This window comes from Ictalurus furcatus, chromosome 3, assembly GCF_023375685.1.
Source record: "Ictalurus furcatus strain D&B chromosome 3, Billie_1.0, whole genome shotgun sequence".
In the NCBI taxonomy this organism is placed as follows: Eukaryota; Metazoa; Chordata; class Actinopteri; order Siluriformes; family Ictaluridae; genus Ictalurus; species Ictalurus furcatus.
This window is the reverse complement of record NC_071257.1, coordinates 29,941,305-29,969,299: the sequence shown is the minus strand read 5'-3', so window position 1 is coordinate 29,969,299 and position 27,995 is coordinate 29,941,305. Positions and strand designations below refer to the sequence as shown.

Sequence of the window (27,995 nt, the reverse complement as noted above, 5' to 3'; positions counted from 1 at the left end):
AAAGAATCTTCTCCTCACTTCCTGTCGGTTTGTCTCAAAGTGAACAGTGCAACACTAAATATACCAAATCGTGGAGGTGACCATAGTTACTTGGTTAGTACAGTGGGTGGACAAAACAGACCAGAACAGCTTTAGTCCTGCTCAGAATGCTGGAATAGGAGTCTGGGATGGTTTGTGGTCAGATGTTGGAGCACTCTTTAAGAAGAACGTCTTCCAGCGAGGTCTAAACTGGTCATTGGGGAGGACATACTGGTGTTTATCAAACACATTGGCCCTAATTACTTTTTACAAGCTGGCTGCCCTTATCATTATGAATCCCTCAAAGTATGTAACATTTGGCAGCATACAGTATATATTGTGGGCTGAAGGCTTCATTTGGTCTGTTATGCTTGTTTGCACATTGGCCTTTGGGGAAAAGGTTTTCCCTTTTTGATAGCCCTGCCATGGTTTCCAGTTTTATGAAGCTCATAATTGTACAGTTTATGTTGAAAGAGGGTTACAGAGGTGCACAGTGAATTCTGTGGTTATCCTTCTGGCTGTATTGTGGGGCCATTTAGCAACTATCCTGTAAAGCGGTGGTCATGAACCCTGTTCCTGGAGATCTGCCTCCATGAAGTCTTTAGCTCCAACTATAATTGTGCTTACCTGACCATCTAATCAGGAAGGTAGATCTCCAGGACAGGGTTGGTGAACACTGCTGTAAATTGTCCACCGATCTCTGTTATAGCCTTGACATGAGCAAAGAAGGCCATGAAAAATTGTCATTAAATCTTTTGATCTTTTATTTAAAAAAAAAAAAATTCACAAAAATACTCTGCTCTCATGGATATCAAACAATCGCAAACAAGACACACGTTTATCCAAAACAATATATTTGTTAAATATAGTTGTGTAACAATTATTGGCACCCTATCGGGTCATTGTCCTACTGGAAGATCCAACCACGGCCCATTTTAGGCTGAAGCAGTCAGGCTATCATTTAATATCTGTTGATATTTGATAGACCATGATGCCATGTATCCTAACAAAATGTCCAGGTCCTCTGGCAGAAAAATAGACCCAAAATATTAAAGAGCCACTGACATATTTAACCGTGGGCATGAGGTACTTTTCCATATGGCTACCTCGCTGTGTGCTCCAAAACCACCTCTGGTGTTTATTACAAAAAAAAGCTCTATTTTGGCTTCATCTGACCACAGAACCCGATCCCATTTGAAGTTCCAGTAGTGTCTGGCAAACTGAAGATGCTTGAGTTTGTTTTTGGATGAGAGTAGAGGGTTTTTTCTTGAAACCCTTCCAAGCAACTTGTGGTGATGTAGGTGACTTCGGATTGTAGTTTTGGAGACTTTCTGACCGCAAGACACAACGAACTTCTGCAATTCTCCAGCTGTGATCCTTGGAGATTTTTTGGCCACTCGAACCATCCTCTTCACAGTGCGTTGGGACGATATAGACACGCATCCAATTCCAGGTTGATTCATAACATTTCTAGTTGACTGGAACTTCTTAATTATTGCCCTGATGGTGGAAATGGGCATTTTCAATGCTTGTGCTATTTTCTTATAGCCACTTCCCATTTTGTGAAGCTCAACAACCTTTTGGCGCACATCACAGCTATATTCCATGGTCTTAGGGACTAAGGGAATTTGGCCTATGTGTTACCTCGTATTTAGTCAGGGTTGAACAACCAGGTATACTAAAAAAAAAATTAAATATCAATGGGAATATACTTCAGATATATTTTTCTCATATGAATTCATAGGGGTGCCAATAACTGTTGCACACCTATGTTTAACAAAGATATTTTTTTGGGGATAAACCTGTGTTGTGTTTGCAATTGTTTGATATCCATGAAAGCAGAATATTTTTGTGAATTTTTTTTAACAAAAGATCAAAAGGTTAAACAATAAAGGCAATTGTTCACAGCCTACCAAGGGCACCAATATTAGTGGAGGACACCATATATACTCTGCAATGACCTTTCCCCCCACCATGTTTGGCATACATTGCCATGGTTTTTGAGATGCTTCCCGTTGAAACGTTAAATATTTTTAATTTCTGCACATGTAATTTGAGGATCCACCAAGTTGGCCTCTTTAGAATCTAGCATATCAAATCTTACATAAGTTGTCAGACTAATTTTAGCCAACATATGCTGTTAGTTGGCCAAGTAATCAAGTCATGTGGCACTCCCATCATTTTGTCCACCCACTTCATTTTGACATGTTATTTATGGTAGTACAGTATGTGGTTATGAATGCAGCTTTTGACATTTAGGGTTTTTTTCTTTCTTTCTTTCATGCCTGGCATTTTCATCAGGCACAAAATCACAAGTCACGTAAAACAGTGTATGTGTAGTGTATCACAGTTCGTAACTAGAAACAAAATATCACCAACAGAAGATCTTATGTGAAGTATCCTCTCTAAGTGACTTACATTTGCCAAGTGGAAAAACTTGGCAAGAACATAAGTGAATCCCAAGTATAGCCAAACATCAGGACAAAGAGTTTAAACATTTTGGGATGGTGTTTAATCTTCACGGTGTCCATCAATGTAAAAAAAATAAGGTATATTTGAGGCAAAAAAAAAATGTAGGGGGCACATTTTCTATGCCAATTTCCTTTGGCCTAGAAACTGGCCCCATCTCACTCGTCGTCTCAGAGATACTCGGGTTAAAGCACGTTACTACCAGAAAAGCTGTAAAAAGGGTGCAGGTGCAGAAGGATGAGCATGCTGCAGACCGTATGGAGTGAAGAAAAGGTCGGAAGAACGTCCTCGCAGGACTTGAGTGCATTAAGTATTTCAGTAAGTTATTAAGTAAGGAATAAAACACAATGGCACATGCTGTTCTGGGAAAGCAATCCATTACATACGGCCATTCTATTAAGTGGATTACAGCATGTCATTCCAAGTGAGGTTCTTTCATCATTTACATTAAAGCAGCTATAAACTATCATTATCTTTCAGCCGCTCTTTCTTTCTCATGAAAGTAATAAGAAAAAAACAAAGCAGCAAAGTCCTGTTTCCTGAAGACTTTCCCATGGTGGAAAACTTACTGATTGATACAAAGCATAGACGATGGAGACTGGCTCCGTAAATGTTATCTAAACCCCTTACAGAACACTTGATCATATCAACGGCTGTACATTTTTCTCGGTGAGATAACAAAACGTGAATGCGCTGTTAATTAAGCAATATCGCAAGAGCAAGAATGTTGTTATGAGGGCGAGTGCTGTCGGTCATCACATCCATGCCAATATGCAGCATAACAGCACGACTGCGAGTGTGATCAACACAACAGTTCTTTAAACACAAGAAACTAATATAGAGCAAGTGACATAAACATGGTTAAATGTTCTGTTTGTTTTTGCTTCGCTAGCAGAAATCGTTCCTGAAGCAGGCACTCACTTTACAGCATGTCGCCTAGCATGCTAGCTAACGCACATTGATTTGTACATTCCCATTAAAAGGTGCCTATAGTAAAATTGGTGTCCCTTTTCATCTTCATCTGACAAGATGTCATATCAAAAGTTATGTTCCTGAAAAATCTCATTTCAAACTAGGAAGAGGAATTTGACATGGCGCAAAAGGACGCACACACAGCGTGATACACACAGGGAAACGTCCCAGTGCGGTTATACTAAATATAGGCACTCTTGGAACGCCACTCGACCAATCAAATTAGTGGACCCGCTGTATAACATAGAAATAATAACTTATTTGAATGAACGCATTAAACTAACCCTATCATTTGTATTATAGCTGGAACTACCCTCAGAGCTACTGTTAATCAATAGTGTTAATTATTCAACACTTAAAGACCAATTATATTCAAGTATTCAACAGCACTGTGATCTAAAAAGCATAGTATTTACAGCAGAATGCTGGAGCATAACAGTCATAAAATCATCTAGGTCCTCGGCAATCGTTGTCACCACAACACCTTAAAAGTTACAATTCCAGCGAGTCAGCCTTTAACTTCTGCGGGGCCTGTGAGTAGGCTTTAAAAAGACACAAATTCATAATGCCCAAAGGCGATGCTGCTCAAGCGCAGTCCTGCAGGTGTACAGTGAAGCATTTCACCAGACTCTAGAACACCTGTTACAGCCCAGGAGGGCCAAATAATGAGTCGATGAGCTGAATCAGGTGTTCTAGAAAGAGGAAAATGCTGAAGTGTGCAGTGCAGAAACCCTACCATACACAGAGTCTCACCAGAGTCATGACCTACATCCAGCTCTAGAAGTACTGGCACCCTTGTTAAATAGGGGTTAAAAAAAAGTCATGAAAAAATGTATTTGGAATTAATTAGCTTGATCTCATTTGAATCTAACTGTTAACTGAAATAAATGTATACTAAGATATTTTTTTTAAAAAAATCTTAGCAAAAATTATATACATTCTTTTTAACAGGTTCCAAAATCAAAATCTGTTTCAGAGATTTTTGTACCGGTCTCTTAGTGTTATGGATATCAATAAGATAGAATATTTAGGAAGAAATGGCAAAAATAGTTTTGGAGATATACTCATATAGTTCATGTCTACTGAGAAATCGATTAAAATCTTTTGATGCCCCTCCCATGGGGGTGGGTTTCCCTTACAGTAGTGGGTTATAAGCAGCAAGCATGACTTTTACACCATGGCTGAAAAAAAGGGTTGACGTTTTTCATCTTGAAGGGAATGGAATTATTGCAAGTTCTTGGTTGTGTAACAGGTATTTTTCCCCCAGTAGAGTGTATTTAACCAACCTGGGGCTGTTCAGTGCCAGAAAGTCGCTACCTCAGGTTGATTGAGAACATTACTTATACATCATCGGGGGATTCTCTGGCAGAAACAGTAAGTAATATTTTATCTAGTACCGTAATATCTAACTAACCCTAACCCTTTAGCTGTAAGTGTACCCCGGCAGTTCTCGGTCACCGTGGGCGTGGCTGACAGTAAACGTCAACTCGAACATACATAAATACATAAATACAGGGCATCTTGCTACATAGGATGTTGTTCTTGTTAAAGTGGACAAGCATGGGTGAAGGTAGTGGCAGGAAACTATGTTCCCTATACAGAATCTCTCAATTGTCCAGGGATCAAGGATCTGTCCTGTGAACTCTCATCTTCAGCTCATCCCACAGGTTTGAATTGGGCTTTAGGTCAAGGGACTGAGGTGGCCATGTTAAAAATCTTGATTCAATGGTTGTTGAAGCATTGGATCATCTTCCAGCTGGAAGATCTAACCATTACTCAGTTCACACCTCTTGTCTGAGGCAGTCAGATTGCAACCTTCAAGATCCTGATGCTTGTCACCAGAAAAGTGCACACTCTTTGGATGGTGTTTGTAATGCTGCGACTATGGCCAGCTTGATTTAAGATATAGGTGGCAAGTCAAATCTGTTATAGAAAAAGAAAGAACATACTTTCAGTAAACCCTGAATTAACTGTACCCTAGTGGATAAATGCAGGTGCAAATCAGCTTGTGAGAAAGTGCCTCCCTGTGATCCAACATCCTGTGTGTGACGAAATACTAAAAGAAAATGCAAGATAAAATAGTGGACTCTTAACAAACATACATCTTCACTAGATTTTATGTACAGTATGCGAAGAAGTCTGTAGACCGTAGGGGATTGGCAAAGCAGTCTGTAGGCTTTTTTTCACCACTTAAAGAATAGCAGAAGATAAAGTGCTTGCTACGTGGAAATGGAACAGTCAGAGAACCCTGGAGAGCTCTTAGACAACTTCCCAAGAGCAGCCCTGCGAGTACCCACACAAACCATGAACCCACTGGCCATAAAATCTCCATTCTAAACTTCAGAGACGAATTAAAGAAACAGGGCAAAGCATCTAAGAGATTTACCAATTAAGTACTTTCATTTTTTTTTCCAGATGAATAAAGAGAAATCTGCTACAAGAGGAACAAAAACAAACACAACAGCAGAGATGAAGCAGGTGCAGGTGGCTGTCCTTGAAACCAGTCCTCTTGGGACTCTGAGATGGATGCTGCCTAGAGTATGATGGAAAGTGCTGTTGAGAGAGAGAGGACAGCTGCACAGAAAAGAGGCAGATAAATGGGATTTAGTGAATAAAGAGTTTCTAATTTGTAGGTTATGGGCCGATAACTTAAGTAAGGATTGCAGTTAGGAGAAATCCTTTGGGATAATGGTCTGAGAGAGAGACAGAGAGAGACAGAGAGAGAGAGAGAGATGGAAATGATGGAGAGGAACAGAAGAAAAAGAGGCAGAAGTAGGGTTTCTATTGAAATTCTATTGAAATTTGATTTTGCCTGCAAAATCATTAATACAGAAGAAACTGTCAACATTGCCAAAAATCTTTTTTTTTTTTTTTTAATGCTTGGTTGATTCATCATAAAACATATTCAATAAGTGGTTATGAAAACTGACTTTCTAAATAAACTATGACTTGGCAAGTGCGTGTTCCAGACTCTCCATGGCCATGTTGTTGGCTTGTCCTCCTCTTCAAAATATTCACATAAAATAAAATTAAATAATTAAATTTAAAAAACACCACAATTTGAGTTTTGTTGTGATTAATGTTTTAGAAACGCAATTAAAACGGGAATTTCAGTAGGCCAGGTTGGAATCCGCAAAGAAATGCAGAGATGAGCCACAAAAGTTTTGGAACCAAGATTAACCTCTACCATAGTGATGGAAATTGCAGAGAAACAATGGATCAGTTCACGATTCAAAACATAGACGCTCATGGTGGAGGTAGCGTCATGGCTTGGGCTTGCATGGCTTCACTCATCTTTATTGATGATGCAACTCATGATGGTAGCAGCAGAATGAATCCAGAAGTCTACAGAAGAAATCTGCCTTCCAATTTACAGAGAAATGTATCCAATCTAATTGGGAGGAACTTCATCATGCAGCAAGACAATGACTCAAAAAGCACTGCCAGCACAACAAAGGTCTTCATTAGGAGGAAAAAAGGTGAAAGGTTTTAGACTGTCCAAGTCAATCACCAGACCTTAACCCAGTTGAGTATGGCAACCTACAGCCAGTTGCACCAGTAGAACATAAGTTCTATTATAGTGTTGCATGTTTATGAACTATTAAAACATTTACGCATGCACCAAATAGCATTATTTTAATAAAGCCTTAAGTTATAAATTTTATTTATTTATTTATTTATTTTACACCTTTCTGTTGTAAACACATTTCTCAGAAATTGTGTTCACCATGTGAAAATGTGTTTTATATTCTTCTTATTTTGTGAGGAGTATAATGATTTATTTTGCGGTCTGTGATGATTGGACATGGCTTATATATGTATATATATGTGTTTATATACACATATATATATATATATATATATATATATATATATATATACACACACAGACACACACACATATATATATATATATATATATATATATATATATATATATATATATATATATATATATATATGTGTGTGTGTGTGTGTGTATATATATATATATATATATATATATATATATATATACACACACACATTGTCGCGACGGACCGACAGCCGGCGCGCAGGAGAAGAAAGGCGCTCCTTCCCCAACTGCCGCACCGGCACGAAGCGGACAGCCTTGTGCCAAACACACCAGCAGCCGGAAGGACCGTCACCGGGACCGCTGACACCACGCCGGCCGGCGATTGGGGAGTCAGGCGGGAAAAGTCCACCAATCAGGCGACAGAGGAGGAGGATAAAAGGGCGCGCTTCCGGCCATACGGGGAGAGGAAGACCGACGGTGAAGGAACAGAATCCGTGCGTGCTCTTCAGCAGCCTATAGACGCGCCAACGCGGAGCACAACGGTAATATTGACCCACGCCGACCACTAATCTCTCTCTCTCTCTCTCTCCTCTTCTCCCCGAAGGTGTGAGCGCGGACGAGATGACGGCACGGGAGACCCACGCCCTCACCTCGGGAACCCCGACACGCCCTCAAGAAGGTCACGCGACAGCCACACCCCCACACACTCACACACACTCGCCCCCCCCTCACGTCGGATAACTCGCACTAAGCTAAAATAAAACACCCTTGATAACTGCAATCTGTCTCTTGTGGGTCTGTGCTCTGCCCTTCCCCCGAGCTAACTCCCTACACTGTTGGACGTGGCACGCGAAGCTTGGGAGGAGCAACCGTTCCCCTTCCGCTCGGTCGTTGAATACGTGCAGGAGATGCAAGCGAGGATCGACCGGGTAGCTACCATAGTCCGGGAGCACATGCACGCTGCGCAGGAGGAGCAAAGAAAAGTGTACAACCGCCCAGCACAGCCCCGAGAATTCCAGCCGGGGGACCGGGTCCTCCTGTTAGTGCCCAGCAGCGCCTGTAAGTTCCTGGCCCGGTGGCAAGGCCCATATACAGTCCTCGAGTGCCGGGGCCCGGTCAACTACCGCCTGCAACAGCCCGGTAAGCGTGCGGAGGAGAAGCTCTACCACGTGAACCTCCTGAAGTAGTGGATAGAACCGGCCCCAGTAGTGTCGGCGTATGCAACCCGGGACTCGGACCATGGCAAGCGTACCTTGGTCGGGTTAGGGGAGGACCTCACCCCCGCCCAGAGACAGGAGCTCACTGAGCTGATCGACCAGTTCTCGGATGTGTTCTCGGCCTCCCCGGGGATGACCCAGCTGGTCCAGCACGAGATCAAAACTCCCCCCGGCGTAGTGGTGAGACAACGGCCCTACCATGTCCCAGAGGCCTGACGCAAAGCCATTGAGGAGGAAATCAGTCGGATGCTACGGGACCACGTCATAGAGGAGTGCAGCAGCCCCTGGTCCAGCCCCATCGTCGTCGTGCCAAAGCCGGACGGGAGCATGCGGCTGTGCAACGACTTCCGGAGACTGAACCAGGTGTCCGAGTTCGACAGCTACCCCCTCCCCAGAGTGGACGACCTCGTCGAAAGGCTGGGGAGGGCCCGGTTCATTTCCACCTTGGACCTGACCAAGGGCTACTGGCAAGTTGCGCTGGCGCCGGAGGCCAGACCCAAGACGGCCTTCAGAACGGCCACTGGCCACTGGCAGTACCGGGTTCTCCCCTTTGGGCTACACGGGGCACCCGCCACGTTCCAGCGGTTGATGGACATCCTCCTGCGGCCCCACCGCATGTTTGCCGCTGCCTACCTGGACGACGTAGTCATCCACTCCTCCACATGGGCCGACCACCTGTTCCATCTTAGGGAGGTCCTGAAGGCGCTCCGGGAGGCCCGCCTGACGGCCAACCCCAAGAAGTGCCACCTAGGGCTGACTGAGGCCCAGTACCTGGGGTACCGCATCGGCCGGGGAATGCTGAAACCACAGGCGAAGAAAATCGAGGCCGTAAAGGACTACCCTCGTCCCACTTCAAAGAAACAGGTACGGGCCTTCTTGGGGTTGGTGGGGTACTACCGGAGGTTTGTGCCTAACTTCTCTGCTGTAGCTTCCCCCCTCTCAGATCTCACCAAGAAGTGCCAGCCAGACCGGGTCAGGTGGTCAGCCGATGCAGAGAGGGCCTTCCAGGCCCTGAAAGGGGCCCTCACCAGCACGCCAGTACTGCGTAATCCGGACTTCGACCTCCCATTCACCGTGCACACTGATGCGTCCGAGACCGGGCTTGGCGCCGTCCTCTCGCAAACCTTCGACGGGGAAGAACATCCGGTCCTCTACATCAGCCGGAATTTATCCCCCGCGGAGAAGAAATACGCAGCCGTCGAGCGAGAGGCCCTGGCGATAAAGTGGGCCATTGAGGAGCTGCGGTACTACCTGGCTGGCCGGCACTTCGTCCTCGTAACTGACCACGCCCCCCTGCAGTGGATGGCCAAAGCCAAGGACACAAACGCCCGGGTAACACGCTGGTTTCTCGCCTTGCAAGATTTCTCGTTCCAGGTTAAGCACCGGGCGGGGGCCCAGCATGGCAACGCAGATGGGCTCTCTCGACGAGACGCACTCTGGGCCCACCACCGAGCGGCAGTAGGCTCGGAGCTGAGGGGGGGGGTACTGTCGCGACGGACCGACAGCCGGCGCGCAGGAGAAGAAAGGCGCTCCTTCCCCAACTGCCGCACCGGCACGAAGCGGACAGCCTCGTGCCAAACACACCAGCAGCCAGAAGGACCGTCACGGCGGGGCGGGACCGCTGACACCACGCCGGCCGGCGATTGGGGAGTCAGGCGGGAAAAGTCCACCAATCAGGCGACAGAGGAGGAAGATAAAAGGGCGGCTTCCAGCCATACGGGGAGAGGAAGACCGACGGTGAAGGAACAGAATCCGTGCGTGCTCTTCAGCAGCCTACAGACGCGCCAACGCGGAGCACAACGGTAATATTGACCCACGCCGACCACTAACCTCTCTCTCTCTCTCTCTCCTCTTCTCCCCGAAGGTGTGAGCGCGGACGAGACCACCGGGCGATGAAAACGCACGCACCGGTGGATGACGGCACGGGAGACCCACGCCCTCGCCTCGGGAACCCCGACACGTACTCAAGCAGGTCACGCGACAGCCACACCCCCCCTCACGTCGGATAACTCGCACTAAGCTACAATAAAACACCCTTGATAACTGCAATCTGTCTCTTGTGGGTCTGTGCTCTGCCCTTCCCCCGAGCTAACTCCCTACTATATATATATATATATATATATATATATATATATATATATATATATATATATATATATATATATATATACATACACACACATATACACACACACATACACACACACATACACACACACACACCGTTAGATGAAACTCTGGTCCAGTGAAGACAGTTATGATGTAGTCTAGACCTAGGTATGTTAGAAGAGAACAACCTTCCGAATGTGACGGTCTTTAGTTATACCAAGTACTGCTCAAAAATCTGTCTACTTGGTTAGCTGCCTTCTGATTGGACCACACGGACAGTCACATGGAGCGATGACTTGTCATGATATTGAATGGGTACCAGTGAAGCAGGCTTAAACGAATTAGCCCCCAAGCACATGAAATCTACAGGGCTTTTAACTATCTGAATCTCTTGATAGTCACTGATAGGCTGCATGTAGCTACAGTCTGGGCTAAATTGAAATGTGATTCTTCACACCATTCTGTGTATTGTTACTTACAACCATTAGTGCTTTTGATCTAGCTGCAATAAAAAAAAGGCAAAAACATCCAATTTAAGCCACTGGTAAACAGTAAATAAGTCAATGTGGATGGCAAAAATTGAGCCTTATTAGGGGCCCAAGCACCAAAGGCACAGAAACCATATTGTTTTGTGTATTTTTTTGCTTGAAATAGAGTTAGGTCTTCACCCTGGTAGCACATTTATACCAACTGGCCCTGTTCATATGGCTTAAAAAATAAAGGCTTCACACAGTGCTTCACGTAGACAATGAAAAAACTTAATCATGTAACTTCAACCACAAAGCCACACAAAAAGGCCACAGGTGCAGCCTCATAATTGCTTGTCAGGGCAAGCATGACACCATTACTGACATGAGGAAAAACACACATATCTAGGCCATAATTATTCATTTTCTGGCACTCGCAACAAGCCTAATCCTCCTGTTTTTGCATAGAGATGGATGACTCAAATATTTCAGCAATTACAGAAATTCAGAGGTTGCTTCTGAGGTGCCACGAGAGCTGAAAAAAAAAGCCAATTAACCTCTAATTGAGCTTAACAAACCTACAAGTCTGCTCTGACAGGCATGTGTAACTGAGCTCTATCAATTTTCTCCCATTTAAGTTAATAACAGAGTTGAATTAATCGAACAGGATGACGCAAATGAAAAATCAGATGTTTCCCAGAGCCTGGAGGAATGCTGCTGTCACTGCTAGGAGAGGAAAACAGAGCAGTGATAACAAGCTAAAACCGATATGCTGCTAAAACTCAAACTCCCACACAGACCATTAGTCACAAGAGAGCTTTGATTATGGAGAATAATTCAAATGGAGACATAACAGCAATTAAAACTGTATGGTACATTTAATCTGGGACTGTTTTACTTCATATATTTTTTACAAGGAAACAGGTCCAACTGGTCAAATTTCAGTAATGAAGGAATACACAACAGGTTAGTTCCTTGTAATTCTTTGATTTGTTTTGCCTTGGCCATTTTCTCTTTCCCTCCCTCAGCTCGGTTCGCAAAACCGCATGTTTCACAGAAAGATCCCAGTGCAGCATCAGTAATAGATCCTAGCACAAAACAGCACCAGCAGTCCACAAGGCCAAGCATGAAGAAGGCTGGAATAAGGCTCTGGAGGCTTTGTATCTCACCCGCTAATGCTTCTTTTCCAGGATTCATTACCATTTCTAGCTCCCTAAATACCTCTTCTGCCCGCTGACCTTTAATCCTCTCTAAAGATTTACAGATAAACCACCTCAGACAGGTAGCTACCAGAGGAAAGCAGACAGACATGTCCAGAGTGTCACCCTAATCCTCACACACATATATTCGAAATTCACAAGAGCTTCACATTTCCCAAGAGGCCCCTCAGGCCTCCAGCTCTGCTGCAGTGATTGTGACGCGAGAAAGAACGCTCTTTCTTTCTCACAGCAAGCTCCCTGTATCAGTTCCTATCACAAAATGTTATCTTCCTGGGAGAGTTTGCCTGCCTGAGCAATAATAAGGGCGTAATAAGGCTCTGGAGGTCTAGTGACTCTCATGACGAGGAGGAGAAAAAAAAACCAACAAAAATGTATAGAGCTACACAAAAATGATTCTCAACTACAGCCCCTTCTGAAAGTACTGGAACAGAAAGGCCCATTCTGTTGTTTTCTATACATTGAAGATATTTGGTTTTGAGTTCAAAAGATGAATGAGACAATAGATCAGAATTTCAGCTTTCATATCCTCATACTTACATCTAGATGTGTTAAACCTACATATTATAATAAGAGGAATAAACCACTTCAGGGTGTGCAGTTATAGGAAAAGAATCAACTTCCAGTTCATGTAGGGCTGCATCAAACCATACCATTATTGATTATTTTCCTGTAACAGCACCTTGTCATATTTTATTAATTGCATAAAATATTATAAATACCAAGAGTAGCCACAGCTTACCTAAAAAAAACTCATACTTGTGTATAAGAATCTATTTATTATATTTATTCACTACATGAGGTATGTTGTGTTCTATATAACCAATAAAACTTCTTTTGAAACCATTGAAAAAGCACAAAAAAGCTATGTGGGTGGCAAGGAAATTGGACCCATTTTTTTAGACAATCACCCAGCCTTGCAACGTATAATCTACACATAACTCCTAATCTCAGGAAGTTGAGCCACTGAACCTGGCTGAGCTATAATAAGGCTCTAGAGGGCCTACTCAGCTTTTCTCCTTGTTAAGCATTCACTACCATCTTCTGCTCTCCTGAAGCTCCCCAAGCTCATCTTCTGCCTTTAAATAACTCTACATGTCTAGGGATGAACCTCCTTCAGTAAGTAGACACTAAGGCCTGACCAATCACTCATCTTAAGGTACCATGGACTTATCTGCATTGGTGAAAATCATGTCAGTACAGTATCATCTGGTTCATCTGACATTTTTATTAGGGAAAAAGAAAAGACTTTTTAAGTGCTAACTCGTAGTAGTGTGAATAGAAATGAAATAGAAATGTTCATCATTAAACGATAAAACTCTTGTCCAGAGACTGCAGAATTTCTTATGACCGGTTGCCATATATGCATATCTGTGCAGATCCGGAAAGCTTCGTAGCACAGCAGTGTTTCCGCATGAAAAGAAAATGCATATGTTTACACAGAAACGCTTCCCTTGCTTGCATCAGTGTTTACCTGCAGTCTCACTGTGTGAGGAGCAGACATCCTCATCTGCCACCTTGGACATCATGAAATGTTATCTCTAATCGAGCCACGCTTGCCTGCCGGTACAATAATAAGGTCCTGAGTCTGTGTGTCACTGGTCCTGGTCCTCCTCCTCCTCCTCCTCCTCAGGAATTCATCACCAGCTCCGGCTGATCTACAGCTCCCTTAATCTCCTCTTCTGCCCTTTGGCATTTCATAACCTCTAAAAGTCAAGACAAATCACCTCAGACAGACAGACAGATGCTAAAGGAAAGGAGACATACGTGTGCAGCAGACTCGGCTTGATTCGCTTATACGCTTACACACACACACACACACACACACACACACACACACACACACACACACAGCAGTGTACCACATTTCCCAAGTGGCCCTGGGGCTCAAGGCAGGTATGCAGCAGTGACCGTGATTTGAGAAAATAGCTCTTCCTTTCTCGCAAGATTTTTCATGTTATGAGCTTACTTGGCGTTCCAAAAGGGAGAAAAACACTGATGCAATACTGTATGCATGTAGTTACAATACAGTCATGTGAAAAAATAAGTACACCCCATGGAAATGACTGTTTCTGGGTTTGTTTTTGTTTTTTTTGTTTTTTTACATATTTGGGCAAGAACACATTTGATCCTCTTTGAAACAGTGCCTATTAATAAAGGTGATACACTATCAAAGGATACATAAAACTGACATTTTGCAGTCATTTTCATTTAAATTAACAAAATAAAAAAAGATCAGTCACATGTAGAAAGTAAGTACACCCCTACATTTATCACACCTTCAAATCCATAAAATTAGAATCAGGTGTTCAGGATTGGGAGCCAGTGATTAGAACACGGTTAGGGAGCGCAGGTGGAACCGGTCTTATTTGCAACCCCAATTCTGAAAACATTGGGACAGTATGGAAAATGCAAAAAAAAAACAAAAAAAAAAAACCAGACAAACAAAGAGTGTCATTTGAAAATTCAGTTCATCCTGTGCTATACTGAAAACACATTATTAACAGATCATTTGATGTTTTACTTTGTGAATTAAATTTATTTTTGAAAATATACACTTATTTCAAATTTGATGATTGCAACACACTCCAAAAAAGGTGGGACAGTTGACTGTTTACGACTGTGTAACATCAGCTTTTCTTTTAATAACACTTATTAAGTGTTTGGGCACTAAGTGAAGACCAGCTAGTTAAATTTAGAGAGCAGAATTTTCCCTCATTCATCTATTATACATTTCTTCAGCTGCACATCTCTACGGCGCCTTCGTTGCATCATTTTGCACTTCATAATGCACCACACATTCTCAATCGGAGACAGGTCAGGACTGCAGGCAGGCCGTGCTAGAACCCGCACTCTCTGCTTACGCAACCATGCGCTTGTAATCCGAACTGAATGTGGTTTGGCGTTGTCCTGCTCTGGATGGCAGCGTATGTTGCTCCAAAATGTGTACATATCTTCCTGCATTAATGCTGCCCTCACAGATGTGCAAGTTACCCATGCCATGGGCACTGATACACCCCATACCATGACAGACGCTGGCTTTTGGACCTGACGCTGATAACAGCTTGGATGGTCCTTTTCCTCTTTGACCCGGAGAACACAACGACTGTTTTGTCCAAAAACTATCTGAAATGTCGACTCGTCGGACCAGAAAACACGATTCCACTGTGCTACTGTCCATCTCAGATGAGACCGAGCCCAGAGAAGTTTGCGGAGCTTCTGGACAGTGTTGATGTATGGCTTCTGCTTTGCATAGTAAAGCCTTAACTTGCATCCGTGGATGCAGCGGCTAATGGTGTCGCTGACAAAGATTTATAAAGTATTCCCGAGCCCATGTCAGGATATCCATTACAGACTCATGACGGTTTTTAAGACAGTGACGTCTGAGGGATCGGAGATCACGCGTATTCAGAAGTGGTTTTCGGCTTTGCCCTTTACGCACCGAGATTTGACCGGATTCCTGGAATCTTTTAATTATATTGTGCACTGTAGAAGGTGAAATGCCCAAAATCCTAACGATTTGTCTTTGGGGAATGTTGTTCTCAAAGTGTTGGATTATTCGCTGACGTAACTGTTGGCAGATTGGCGAACCTCGACCCATCCTTGCTCTTGAAGGACTAGGCCTTTTTTGAGGCTCCTTATATACTATGATTAGACGATTGCCTCACCTGTTTCACATCACCTCCTTATTTCAACTAGTCACATCGCTATTAGTCCTAAATTGCCCCTGTCCCAACTTTTTTGGAACGTGTTGCATGCATCAATTTCAAAATAAACATTTATCTTCAAAAAACTATGCAGCTGATTAGGTAAACCATCAAGTACCTTGTCTTTATACGTTTATTTGTTTAAATGCAAGTCAAAGTACATTTACAAATCACTCCTCTTTGTTTTCATTTGCATTTCCCATACTGTCCCAACTTTTTCGGAATTGGGGGTGTAAACCGTGGCTCGCATTACGTTACTTAAATATGAAATTTTGAACAGTGTTCAGACAGTTAAATTTGTTCTAACAGCTTGAATCATTACATAGAAATGCTTCTAATGATACAGGTCCATGTCAGCATCGTTTCCACAAAGAACCCACCAAAACATCGAATACGCCACATAATCAAATATCCATTGAAACCTTTCATGTTTACTTAAGACACTTAAATGATGCAGTTGAAAAAGGCATTCATGCATCATTCAAATAATAATGAGCAAACCCATTTCAAATCATTTCCACTGAATGAAACGAAAAGAAAGAGATAATGATGAGAGCAGGAGTTCAAACCCTCCCACCTGCTGGCCTCAAAAGACTACTGTATTTAACTCGATGTAGGTGGCTGTTGGAGCACTTCAATCTGGAAAAAGAAAACTGAACTTTCCATTTACTGGGTGTCAAACATCTGCAAACTCGTTTCAATCCTATAAACAGTGACAGATTCTGAGCGTGTATGAAAACGCAAGGCGTCTGTCATGAGAGAGTTTGTGGTTATGCCGAACACTGAGGAGAAGTTCTTCTCCAAATGCCTCATTAGTAAAAGCTTGTTACTTTTTCAAAACAGACCCAGAGTCATCATGACCAACAAAGCCTTATGTAGAAAAATGGAAAACTGGAGATAAAGAAAAGAAAATGTTTGATGTAGACTGGGGCTGGGTCGACTGACGATGGTACCCAGAATCGCACATGGACTCAATCTCTCTTGATGGCTATTAAACTGGACATTTAAAAAATAGTGGACTGGCTTTTTAAAAAGAAAGTGACTAAACTTTCTCCACTCCTGTCTCTCTCCTCTTCTGATATGAAAAGTCAGAATTCCACCTTGCGTCTCGTATGTAGTAACCATAGTGACAACAACGCCTCGGTTAATGCCTGGCCAGTGAGGCCTGCACTGTTATTTTAAACCTACATGCTACGTCTTAAAGACATAAAACACCTGACCACAAATAACCCCCAAAACATTTGACAAGCTTTGAATGTAGTTCAGAAAAATGTGAACATATTTAAAGGAGCAGTCATGTACGGGAAACAAAGGCAGGGTGAAAGTGCGTAAAAAAGTGGGAGTCAAAGGAAAGTTTTTAAATATTAAACATAAGAAACACATGAAAGACAAAACCAGGAAGTAGAACTAGTAATAAAGAACAAGGAACATAAACCTAGGAAAACGATGTTCGGAATGTATAGATAAAGAAACGCACCGTAAGACTTTACAAAAGTACTATGAAACAAACAAATGAATTAAGGGTGAAACACAGAACAGGTGCACACCATCAGGTAAAACACCAACAGCAGGACAGGGGCGAATTAAGGACCAAAACAGAAACAAAAGCACATGGCAATGTAAACAAAACACATGAAGCAGGATAGAGCAACACATGCTGAGAGGAAGAATTCATGACAGGGGTTTTTTTTTTTTTTTTTTTTACCTGCCAAGCATGAGTGTGTGTATGCGGGTGTGTTACTACACAAAAAGCAAGACAGCATCCGCAGCGGTTCTAGCATCAGCGATCTAAAATGACAGTGGTATAAAACTGAGTCCCCAGGTGCCGCGTTTAGTTTAGTACAGTGACTCCCACTAGTTCGACCCGTCAGGAACCTGGCGAACACTAAAACACAAACACAACATGTTTTCCTTCTGTGTAGGTGGACTGGATTTGCTGACTAGCCACTGTCCGCTTTGAAATATCTGTGGAAGTACTCAATGCTTAATGATTTTGTTGTACAGCAGCTCATGGAGTGTTTCCTGTCAAAACCCCCCCCCCCCAAAAACCTACTCCTGGATCTGCTGTACAACTAGTAAGTGGCAGATAGACATCTGTGGATGCTAGACATAGATCTGCGTGGGAAAATATGAAAAGAAAAGGTGAAAGGAATATTGCATGTCTGCTGTACTTCTCTGAATGAAAAGGGTGTTGCCGTCACTGAAAAATGAGACTCATCCAGTACGTACACATAATACAGCAGTAAAGTAAGACATGGTTATACACTTTTGTGTTGGCAGAGTATCTACACTCACTAGGCATTTTAACAGGTTTACGTAAATGTAGTGGCTTTTTGTAGGAAGACAGTTTGTTACTTTTGCCTAGAGCTTCAGCTTTAGGGTCATGGTGGATATATATTACAAGCTCAATTCCAAAATGTTGGTACGTTGTGTAAAATGTCAATAAATGCAAATAACAGAATGCAATGATTTGCAAATCTCATAAACCCATATGTTGTTCACAATAGAACATGAATGAAATGAAATGTTTAAACTGAGGAAATGTACCATTTTAAGGGGAAAAAAATGAGGGAATTTTGAATTTGATGGCCGCGACACGTCTCAAAAAAGTTGGGACAGGGCAACAAAAGACTGGAAAAGTAAGTGTTACTAAAAAGAAACAGCTGGAGGAAGATTTTGCATCTGATTAGGTTCATTGGCAGGAGGTCAGTAATGTGACTGGGTATAAAAAGAGTATCTGAGAGATTTAAAGAATTTCAAATTTCGATTCGTCTGACCACAGAACAGTTTTCCACTTTGCCTCAGTCCATTTTAAATGAGCTTTGGCCCAGAGAAGACGATAGCGTTTCTGGATCATGTTCACATACGGCTTCTTATTTGCATGACGGAGCTTTAACCAGCGTTTGTGGATGGCACGGCGAACTGTGTTCACAGACAATGAGTTCTGAAAGTGTTTCTGAGCCCATGCAGTGATTTCCATTACAGAATCGTGCCTGATTTTAATGCAGATTTTAATCACGGGCACGCAGTATTGATTTTCACCCTTGTACCTTGTGCACAGAGATTTCTCCAGATTCTCTGAATCTTTTGATGATCTTATGTACTGTAGATGATGAGATATTCACAGTGTTTGCAATTTTACATTGAGGAACAGTATTCTGAAATTGTTCCACGAATTGTAGATGCAGTTTTTCGCAGATTGATTAACCTCCGAACATCTTTACTTCTGAAAGACTCTGCCTCTCTAAGATACTCTTTTTATACCCAATCATCTTATTGACCTGTTGCCAATTTACTGCTGGTTGTTTCTTAGTAACACTTACTTTTCCAGCCGTTCGTTGCCCTGTCCAAACTTTTTTGAAAAGTGTTGCAGCCATGAAATTAAAATTTACCTTATTTTCTTCTTAAAATGGTACATTTACTCAGTTTAAACATTTGATATGTTTTCTATGTTCTACTGTGAATAACATGGGTTTATGCGATTTGCAAATCAATGCATTCCGTTTTTATTTACATTTATATACATTTTGCACAGCGTCCCAACTTTTTTGGAATTGGTGCTGTAGTATTTAGATATACCTTTATTGAAATTCTAATTCAGAATGTTCTAATTTTACCATTTAGCTTCCGTAGCGTGATTATTGCAACTAGTGGTCAAATAAACCTGCAACACACACTAATAAAGGCTTTTGGGGCAGGAACCACGCTGCCCCATGTTCGGGAGAGAAGAAACATACAAGACAGTTAATAACAAGGTTGCCAGGAATGCTTTTTATGTGCCAGATTGGGATCGTTTAAAAGTACTCCATGGGTGTCAATATCTTGTTTTACAGCAAATTGGAATTAAATTGGAAATAATTTCCAATTATAAAAATTAGCAGAGGGAAAGAGAGATTATGGAGTGGATAACGTTTGTTATCTGCATGTGCACCACACCACGGTGAACTTGTTTACCACTCAGTGTTTTTTGGCATCTAGTTATGCTCGAAAATGAGCCGAAATCTGCAATCCTACTAGATATTAGCTATTCTGTGTGCCTCATTGGCGATGGGAAACACACCTGCTCTATCAAACACAGCTGAATACAGCTACGTCTAAAAACACTCAAAACAACCTGCTAGACTGTACACTGGATGACTATGTTGCTGACTCTGAACTGCCTATTACAAGGTTACTCTAATAGTTCACTAAATAATAAGACGCGTGATAGCCTCTCGACATAATTTTTTGATGTTAATGTCATTCTGCCCCAACAAAATCATTAGTCATGCGCCACTACTCAGGCCGTACAAGATTCGGTGATTGTTGTGGCCAAAAACACTTGATCTTACTACGGCTTTTTTGAAAAATTTGTGATGCAACTTGCAGAGTTTGTGTTTTTTTGTTAAAAACTACTTGAATTGGCGAAATTGTAATTGCACAAAATTGTTTTGCACGGCCTTTCACAGTGATCTTTGTTGGTAAATAAGACGTTTCAGTTGTACTCATGTTCCACGTACGTAAATCGAAGAGGGCTTTGGCTGAATGTGTGATGAGTTGTGATGATGTCACAAGATGCATCTTGGGCCAAATCTGAGGGAAAACTTACGACTAGTAAGACCAACCACTAGATCATCTGTCCTCATCCTACTTGACCGCTCTGCTGCTTTCGACACTGTGAACCATCAGATCGTCCTGTCAACTCTCTCCAGCCTGGGCATCACTGGAACGGTTCTGCGCTGGGTGGAATCCTATCTCTCTGACAGATCCTTCAAGGTATCATGGAGGGGAGGTATTTCTGAAACTCAGCAACTCACAACTGGCGTTCCACAGGGGTCAGTTCTGGGTCCACTCCTCTTTTCTATCTACACTACATCTCTAGGGCAGGTGATTGAGTCTCATGGCTTCTCATATCATTGCTATGCTGATGACACCCAGCTCCATTTGTCCTTCCAGCCTGACGATCCATCCGTCTCTGCACGCATCTCTGCTTGCCTTTCGGACAGCTCGGTCTGGATGAAGAAAAACCATCTTAAACTTAACCTGGCAAAATCTGAGCTTCTCGTGATCCCAGCCTGTCCCTCAATCAACCACAACCTCACTGTACAGCTCGGCTCACTCACACTCATGCCAACCAGGACGGCCAGGAACCTTGGGGTGATTTTTGATGACGGCTTGACCTTTACAGACCATATCTCAGCAACTGCAAGGTCCTGTAGGTTCATCCTTTACAACATCAAGAAAATCCGACCCTACATCACCAAACAGGCTACACAGATACTAGTCCAGGCTCTTGTTATCTCTAAACTGGACTACTGCAACTCACTGCTTTCAGGCCTCCCAGCCAGCTCCATCAAACCCCTTGAGATGATTCAGAATGCTGCAGCGTGCCTCGTCTTCAACCAGTCCAAGAGAACCCATGTCACACCCCTGTTCATCTCCCTCCACTGGCTTCCTGTAGCTGCCCGCATCAAGTTCAAGGCCTTGATGCTCACCTACAAGACCTTGTCAGGAACAGCACCCTCCTACCTCAACTCTCTCCTGAAGGCCTACGTTCCCTCTCGCAATCTGCGATCGATTAGCGACCGACATTTAGCAGTTCCAACTCAGCGTGGCGCAAAGTCCCTTTCCAGAACCTTCACACTAACTGTTCCTCAGTGGTGGAACGCACTTCCAATCTCAATCTGGACAGCAGAATCTCTCACCATCTTCAAAAAACAGCTAAAGACCCACCTCTTCCATGAACACCTAAGCAACTCATAATAATAATAAAAAAATTTTTTTAAAAAATTGCACTTACACCTCTACTCTGCACTTTGCTTCTTCTGGAATTCAATTAATAGATCTTGTATGGTAGCACTTCTTGTATTGTTCTCTGTTTGATATATCGCTTTGCTTGTATCTTTCTCATTTGTAAGTCGCTTTGGATAAAAGCGTCTGCTAAGTGAATAAATGTAAATGTAAATGTAATGTAAAATCTGCTTTCATTTTGAAAAATTGCAAGCTCCTCCGAACATTGTGGAGTTTGCCCAATTTTGCGTTCATTTCTGCGATCGTTAAATCCTATAGGGACTGACTCCTGACTTAGAGGTAATTTAGCAGAGGAAAGCTACCCACTGTGCAAGATAATGATGATAATATTGGAACATTTGGGGCAGTGGTGTCTCATTGGTTAAGGCTCTGGATTACTGATCAGAAGGTCTGGGGTTCAAGCTCCAGCACTTCCAAGCTGCCACTGTTGGGCCCTTGAGCAAGGCCCTTAACCCTGTCTGATCCAGGGGCGCTATATCCTGCTGACCCTGCACTCTGACCCCAACTTCCTGACATGCTGGGGTATGCGAAGAAAAGAATTTCACTGTGCTTTAATGTATATGTGACTCATTATCATTATGGAAAGACAAATAAAAGATATTGGATAATATATCGTTTGACACTGTTATAAAACAGACACAAACGCCTGCACTTAGTCGCACACTTAATCGGTAGGAAATCCAGAGTCTATGAACATGCAAATGTAAATGTTAAAAGCCCCAAACTCTGCACTTCTTGACCCTGGCTTTACGTGGTGTGCTTTATGTAAATGGTCTGCACTTATATTGCGCTTTTATCCAAAGCACTTTACACTGTGTCTCGTTCACCCATTCACACACACACTCACACACCAATGGTAGCAGAGCTGCCATGCAATGTGCTAACTTGCCATCAGGAGCAACTTGGGGTTCAGTGTCTTGCCCAAGGACACTTCGGTATGTGGAGTCACGTGGGCCGGGAATCGAACCGCCAGCCCTACAATTAGTGGACAACCCACTCTACCACCTAATCCACAGCCGCCCTATATGACAGCCTGTCATGTGCTCAATACTGACTGGGAATTTTCACACGCTGATCAGTTAAAATTCATTCCCATTAATGGGTTTAATCGTCCATCCTCCGTCCATTTTCTGCACCGCTTATCCTACACACATTAGCGGGGAGCCTGGAGCCTATCAAGGGGGACTCGGGGCACAGGGCCCTGGATGGGGTACCAAGCCATCGCAGGGTACAATCACACACACATTTCACACACTACAGATAATGTAGAGATGCCAATCAGCCTACAATACATGTCTTTAGATTGGGGGAGAAAACTGGAGTACCCAAAGGAAACCCCTGAATCACAGGGAAAACATTCAAGCACCGCACACACAAAGCGGAGGCGGAAATCGATCCCCCGATCCTGGAAACGCGAGGCAAACGTGCTAACCACTAAGCCACCATGCCCCTGGATTTAATCCTGTAAAAACACATTTAAAGTTTGGGTTTAGACTTTAAAGTGCCTAGCAAGACAAAAATAATACTGATTGCCTGAACAGGGAGAAAAAGGCTTGATTACTTTACCTGCCAAACCCATACACGTTAAAACTCTCCATTCTCAACAAAAGTGTGGCTGCTATGTAGAGTTCTTTTTTAGAACAAATAAAAAATGTTGTTTTTTTAAAAAAAAAAAGGATAATCACTGCTGTTTTATTCATATGAGGACACTTATATCGTGCTATATTATTATCATCATCATCTGTAGCTTCCCAGCTCTGTCTGGCTGCATATAACAAGATTTTCTTTATCTCACCCACTGGGCAGTGAGGCTGAAAAGCACCGGCGTCTGAGAAGTAGGAAAATATACTGTGACTTTATTTGCAGAAAGATTCAATAATACGAGTACGTGCACTGCTCTCAAATTTAAAACTGCTCTGACTGAAATCAGCAGGTAACTCTGAAGTGTCTGTACAGGAGACGTCAGACAGGGATCAGACACACAGCTCGATCGATCACTACACTGTTTCCTATATTAGTTGCTTTTGGCATTGTGCGTTTCTTTATCTCTCTGGTCAGTCCTAAATCGTAAGGAACTGTTTCATGCCCCAGTTCGTCCTAATATCCACAGCAGATCTGCTCTGAAATGATAATAGAAGTGACGCAAACCGCCTGCACCTTCTGTCATGACCGATCCAGAGCGGAAGAGTCTCATAAAGAGATCTCTGCAGGTTCCCTGTGCCAGCCTGATTGCATATTATTTCTCGAATTCATGTAGTGGGTGAGGAAACCGTAAAAATGCAGATACAGTGAAGAACACTAATGCCAGCAATAAAAACAACAATAATAACAACAATAATCAAAGAATAACATGCAAAATGAACCATTTTCGAATATTACTGCTCTGTAATTACTGAATGTATTTAATAGACACTTAAATCCAATAACAGTGATTACACCAAAACAAAGATAGGAACACTCAGTTTATCAGCATAATGAATTATTTTTTTTAATTATTATTAGTTCTGTGTACCTCATTTTGGTTCACACAGTAACACAGCCTATTTTCTCATGCTGCCACTGGAGCGGGTTTATCACTCAGCAGTGTGCCTCCTATCTGGCGGCGTTGTGTGTACAGTATGTGAGCGTGTGTGTGTGTGTGTATGTGTGTGTGTGTTTCTGTGCGGTGCCGAAGCAGAACAGCTGCTGCCTGTCTGATGTGGAAGGACCCAGAGCCCCAGGCTCTAGTGTTCTCAGACACACACACACACACAGAGAGTGATTTCAGCAGCAGAAACAATGCAACAACACCGACAGAGTGAAACACACGTCTACTGGAACTCTGGCTGCCTATACTGCGCTTTCACTGCTATTAAAATCATAATCATACATAAATGAAAACCCATAAAATAAGCACACGAATTTCACCAATGCTACTAAATAGCAGTTTCACCTTTGAAATACTCTATGAACCATCAAACTCAGATATGTCTATTTGAGCACAAGATTTTATATTTTAAACATCATCATAGCTTTCATCATCATCATCATCATCATCATCTTGAGAATAACAAAACACCACCACCACCAAACAACGACAACAGTGACAACGCGGACAAACAACAACAATGACAACAACTACAACAATAACAATCTATGACAGCAACCTCAGCAACGAACAATGACCGCAATGAAAAATGACGACAACAATAACCATAAATAATGACGACGTCGGCAACAGCGATGACAAACACCAGTGACAATGACAACAATGACAAACAACAATGTAAATAACACAGACAAACAACGTCATTAGTGACATCAACAAACAACAAGGTCAGCAACAACACCACAACAATAATTGTGCTAACATTGACAACAACAACCAACTCTGAAAAACATCAACGGCAAACAAAAATGACAACAACAACAACACAGGCAATGACAACAACAATAACTACAACAATAACAATGACAAACAATAGCAGCGACAACATCAGCCACCAACTAAGAAAACAAAAATCCCAAACAATAATTATGACAACAAAAAACAACATCAGCGACAAATGACAAAATATATATATAAATAAATAATAATAAAAAAAAACACCAAACACCACAATATTGATAAACAGCGAAAATAATGACAATGGCAAGAACAACAACAATTGCTCCAACAATAACAAACAACAATAATAATATTAATAATAATCATAATTATTAGTAGTACTTGTTGTTATTCTTCTACTTCTATATACTACTGCTACTACTACTACTACTAATAATAATCCCTTTCATTTCTTTTCTCAGTTACCTTCTTTGCATATCTTCAGCTACGTAAATTATGTGTGTGTGTGTGTGTGTGTGTGTGATATGCACATGATACATTCCATGCACATGACGTGCACACATACATCAGGGACTGGTGCGTAGGCTCTTATTTCTAAATGCTAAATTCTAAAGCTAACTGATTCATCATGTATACCCACTTCAATGCCGCACGACAGTTTCATAAAGAAGACATGGAACAGTTCATACATTATTCCCAGCTCTCCAATCTACACTCATTTCTATAAACATAAAAAAGCACCAGTATTTCAGCTCTCTCATATTAAGTTTGTATCATTTATAGTTTTATGTATCATGATTTTTTTTTGTCTATAGCACTGACTACAACTCTAGGGTTTAATTATGAGCCTGGTTTTCACTGAAGTGTAGCTCCATTATGCACAAGAACACAGGACAAAAAAAAACGGTTTAAAATTCACTGGCTTTAAGCCTGTAGTGTTTCAGATGCTCGCAGAGTTTTGGCTCAGTATGTAGCGGATCGGCATCGGTATCAGCTGATACTCAGAGCTTTGATCTCGTCAAAAGCGGAAAAAAGGGATTGTTGCATTTGTACATTCTGTAGATTTAGCTCTTTGTGTGCATTTCTCATAGAGCTGGGTTGATAGGCAGTTTAAAAATCAGTAAGGACAAACTTATCCACTGTTATTTTAGATATAGATATATGTATCGACTAAAGACGTCAACAATTAAAACTCACCATGCATAGATAAGAGGTCAAAATTATTACCCATTATTATTTACCATATAGTGTATATTAACATTAATATAGGCGATATGTCCGAAAGTATGTGGACACCCAAACACGTTTTATTTGTCACGTACATGTGAGTTATATGGCGTATCATTCATGCTATGAAATTCTTAATTGTAAGTTTCCAAACTGTGCTTCCATTACATTGTAAAGAGCAAAGACACATAAGGCACGTTCACACTTAAGAGTGCTTTGGGTGAGGAGGTCTGGGGTGCAGTCGGTGTTCCTGTTCATCCCAAAGGTATTCAGTGAGGACACTCGAGTTCTTCATCTCCAGCCTTGAGAAACCATATCGTCGTGGACCTCGCTTTGTACACAGGGGCGTTGTCATGTTGGAACAGGTTTGGGCCTCTTAAATGCGTAATGCTACAACATACAAAGACATTCTAGACAATTGTGTGCTTCCAACTTTGTGGAAACAGTTTGGGGAAGACCCACATATGGGTGCAATGATCGAGTGTCCACATATTTTTGGCCATATAGTATAACGCTATATCTAAGCTCTGGCTCATTTCAACCTGAGCTCCTCAATACAAAAGATTTTCTAACATACCATGCAATCAAACAAAATTTTTTCTAATCAATTTAACAATCACTATGTACACAAATCAGCCATAACATTAAAAGCACGTGCCTTATACTGTGCAGGTCCACCTTGTGTCACCAAAACAGCTCTGACCCGTCAAGGCGTGGACTCTGAAGGTGTGCTGTTGTGTCTGGCACCAAAATGTTAGCAGCAGATCCTTTATGTCCTGTAACATGTGAGGTGGGGCCTACATGGATCGGACTTGTTTGTCCAGCACGTCCCACAGATCCTCGATCAGACTGATATCTGAGGAATTTGGAGGCCAAGTGAACACCTTGAACTCTTTGTCATGTTCCTCAAACCATTCCTGAACAATTTTTGCAGTGTGGCAGGGAGCATTATCCTGCTGAAAGAGGACACTGTTATTAGGGAATACTGTTGCCATGAAGAGGTGTACTTGGTGTGCAACAGTGTTTTGGTAGGTGGTACATGTCAAAGTAACATCCACAAGAATGCCAGGACCCAAGGTTTCCCAGCAGAACATTACCCTGAGCATCACACTTCCTACGCCGGCTTGCCTTTTTCCCCATAGTGCATCCTTGTGCCATCGCTTCCCCAGGTAAGTGACACACACGCACCCAGACGTCCACATTATGTAAAAGAAAACGGGATTCGTCAGACCAGGCCACCTTCTTCCATTGCTCCCTGGTCCAGTTCTGATGCTCACGATGCACTGTGTGTTCTGACACCTTTCTATCATAGCCAGCATTAACATTTTCAGCAGTTTGTGTTACAGTAGCTCTTCTGTGGGATCGGACCAGACGGGCTATCCTTCGCTCCCTATATGCATTAATGAGCCTTGGGCCCCTTAAGAACCTGTCACCGGTTCACTGACAGTCCTTCCTTAGACCACTTTTGGTAGTTACTAACCACTGCATATCAGGAACACCCCACAATACCTGCTGTTTTGGAGAAGCTCTGACCCAGTCGTCACAATTTGGCTCTGGTAAAAGTTGCTCAGATCCTTACGCTCGCCCAACTTTCCTGCTTCAAAGCCGAGAACTGACTGTTCACTTGCTGCCTAATATATCCCACCTCTTGACAGGTGACACCGTAATAACATAATCA

At 42.4% G+C, this 27,995-nt stretch overlaps 1 protein-coding gene across 2 annotated transcripts in view; it reads right to left on the bottom strand.

Moving 5' to 3' along the window:
* Nucleotides 1-27,995, bottom strand: part of gstcd (glutathione S-transferase, C-terminal domain containing) — a 127,218-nt gene that overhangs the window by 69,706 nt on the left and 29,517 nt on the right. The gene's annotated exons all lie outside the window — the stretch shown is intronic.